This window comes from Jaculus jaculus, chromosome 1 (assembly GCF_020740685.1).
Source record: "Jaculus jaculus isolate mJacJac1 chromosome 1, mJacJac1.mat.Y.cur, whole genome shotgun sequence".
NCBI classification, from domain to species: Eukaryota; Metazoa; Chordata; class Mammalia; order Rodentia; family Dipodidae; genus Jaculus; species Jaculus jaculus.
In genome coordinates, this window is record NC_059102.1 from 211,211,844 (window position 1) to 211,215,449 (window position 3,606).

At 39.4% G+C, this 3,606-nt stretch overlaps 1 pseudogene; it reads left to right on the forward strand.

The window, feature by feature from the left end:
• Positions 1-260: 260 nt before the first annotated feature.
• LOC101594415 lies at positions 261-987 on the forward strand (annotated as a pseudogene).
• Positions 988-3,606: the final 2,619 nt, after the last annotated feature.

Here is a 3,606-nt window from a genome sequence, read left to right on the forward strand (position 1 = left end):
TACCATTTGAAGTGTTTGTATGAGAGTTGCTTTTCTCTAGACCCAGGGTATCTAGGGGAAACTAGAACCCAAGTGGTAGTGCTGGAATGTTGTCTCATAAAAGCACTTGCTTAGGGTCCAAGTAATGTCCACTATGGTCAACATGACATCTACCTGTTCCCCTTTTCCAAAATAAACCATATTCCATGCCAAAAAAGAGAAAAGAAATACAAATGACCAATAAACATCTTAAAATATGTTCAATAGCATTAGTCATAAGAATGGTCATCATCACAGACATTCTTTGCAAAGAGTCCCTGAAGTTTCTTGCTTCAACAGTTCTTGAAGGGAACCTAGCACTCAAACCCACACCACAGCCAGCCACTCACAGTCAGAGCCCTTTGCCATCACCTCACAGCATCCTTGAATCACCAAGGCCTGCACTAGAGCAGCTCCAGCACCACTCATCCAGCCATAACCGTGATGACCACATCCCCTTCTTAGGTGCCAGAATTACCACCAGGACTCAGAGCCAAATCAACCCAGAGCTGTATGCCTCCTACATCTATCTATCCATGTCTTACTATTGACCATCATGATGTGGCTTTGAAGAACTTTGCCAAATACTTTCTTCACCAATCTCATGAGAGGGAACACACTGAGAAGCTCATGAAGCTACAGAACCAACAAGGTGGCAAAATCTTCCTGAAGGATATCAAGAAACCAGCCCGTGATGACTAGGAAAGTGGGCTGAATGCAATGGAGTATACATTACACCTGCAAAAATGTGAATCAATCACTACTGGAACTGCATAAACTGGCCACTGACAAAAATGACCCCCACTTGTATGACTTCATTGAAACTCATTACCTGAGTAAGCAGGTGAAATCCATCAAAGAACTGGGTATTCATGTAACCAACTTGTCTAAGATGGGAGGTCCTGAATCCTGCATGGCAGGGGATATCTCTTCAACAAGCATACCCTGGGAGACAGTGATGAGAGCTAAACTGACTTCTCCAAAGCCATGAAGTAACTCCCCTGGTCACCAAGGCAGTGCATGCATGTTGAAACTACGTTTACCTTTTCTAAAAGTTGTACACAAATCTCTGTGTAAGTCTTTAATTTGTACCATTCCTTCAAATAAAGAAATTAGGTACCCAGAAAAAAAAAAAGGGCCATTATCAAAACATAAAATGACAAATGTTGGCAGAAATGTGGAGTAACAAAATAGTTCAGCCACTATAACAATGAGTATGGAGGTTTCTCAAAATTCTAAAAGAAACGGATCTACCATTTTACCCATCCATATCACTCCTGGGCATATATCTTAAGACTCTGTTAGTTACTATATAGATGTTAGCTCAGCCATGTTTATTACTGCTCTATTCACAATAGCTAGAAAATGAAATCATACCATATGCCCATCAAGTGATGGATAGATAATGAAGCTGTGATACAATTCTATTCAGTGGTAAGGAAAAATGAAATTTTGAAATGTTAAGGAAAAATGGATGGACCTGGGAAAAATTATATTGAGTGAGATTACCCAGGCTGTGAAAGACAAATGCCATATGATCTCTCTCATATGCAGATCCTAACATGGAATACTTAGATTTGTTTATGTCATAGTAAGTATCAGTAGTACTGTTTCAGAAGGTAGAATGAGGCTTGGAGAGAGAAGAAACAGAATGGGATCAGAGGTGATAATAGACAGGTCAGTGAAAGGTCAGAATATAGGGTGTTGGAAGGCTCTGGTGGATCAGAGAAAAGGGAGGAAGAGGAAGGGACAAATACATAAAACTAATGATAACATGACTAAATGTCATAGAAACTTATCTCTTTGTTAGATGATTAAAAGAGGTATAGTTTGAGCAGAAGCATACTATAGTGGTGGAAAGAGCTTGACCTTAAAACCAAGACTATTTCTTGTAAGTCTCTGTGCCAGAATTGGGTTATCCATTATATTGAGCTGTTGGTTAGGGAGGCATATGAGGCCCCTAAACACTGCAGATCATTTACAAAGTACTTTATTACTCAACAGATCTAAATGTTAAGACCTTATTGCTGAAGACACCAAAGGCTGTGGTCACAGGACATTGAGAGATCATTCTGCAGATGAGATGGAAGCCAGATCCCTGATTTCTAGTGCCCATAGTGCTGGAAAACACTTTGAGAGATGCTGGAGGATACAAGTCATCCACAGTGTGAACAAGCAGTGAATCCTGCAAGCTACCAAATCAACCAGCCAGGCAATATATAGCCACTAGTATAATAATGAGTGGCACATAGGTTATGGAGGCAATCAATTGCTCTCTGATTGACTATAAGACCTAGTGTTAGGCAAATTATGTTTGTTACTGTGAATCAGATCAGAAGCCTATGGCTTGGAAGATCCTAGACCTTAGAAAGAAACTTTCATTTTTCTTTGTATAACAGGAGAGGTTATATCCAAAAAAGTCTTCTAAATGTCTACTTTTAGCCATTTGATCCATGCTGTTCTCACACTTGGCTAATCTCATTTTGATATATGGAAGCAAAATACTGGGGAGACCCAAAATCCACCAGTATAACAAGAAATAGAAGCTAACTGCATATCACAAGACAAGCCATCTCTATGATATCTGCAAGAACCTAGGGGACATTATAGAGAGTGACAGATTAAATATCAGTGTTTCTCTCCCTACTAGTCTCAGAACCTCTAAGAAAGAGGTGGTAGTATACAGTGACGAGGTGAAAAGCTCATCAAAGCATAATAATCAGAGGCTGTTGAAAGATAACCAATAAAGAGGACTTATAAACTGCCCTCCAAGGCTCAGGGAACACTGTGGAAGAGGAGATAGAATGAATGCATGAGTGAACAGCTATACTTATGTAAGGGTCACTTCTATTCACTTACACAAAGAATGGGAAGGATCAGGAAAACCTTTCCTAAGGTTTCCATCACCAGAGCCTCATGCCCTAGCTGCAAATAATTTTGCATATATGAGAATATAAAGGAAGAGACACGTTGAGTATGAGTCAAGCCATCAGTAGTATAGTTGCCAGTGAATATCCCTGGGAGTTCTCCATTGTGCAAACACCTCATGAGTAGCTCAGGTTGTGTTTAGTATCCATGATCTTCTACCCCCCCAAAATTACTATCAAAGAAGGGCCTCAAAATTTCCAATGGGATCACATGAAGCTGAAGAGTTTCTTTACAGACAAGCATACAATAAGCAAAACTAATATATTACACACAGAATGGGAGAAAATATTTGAAGGTTATCCAACTGATAAAGGCCTAATCTCTAGAATCTACAAAGAACTCAAAAATCTAACAGTAAGAAGTCAAACATCCCATTCACAAAATGGGGCAAACTGCTGAACAGGCAGTTCACAGAGGAAGAAATACAAATAGGAAACACACACTTAAGAAAATTTTCATCATCCCTAATCATCAGAGAAATGCAAATTAAAACAATATGAGATTCCACCTTACCCCAATAAGGATAGCAAACATCAAAAAATCAAACAAAAATAAATTATGGTGAGGATGTGGAGAAGTAGGAACACTCATTCACTATTGGTGGTAATGTAGGATGGTACAACCACTCTGGAAAGCAATGTGGAGACTTCTGACAAAAGC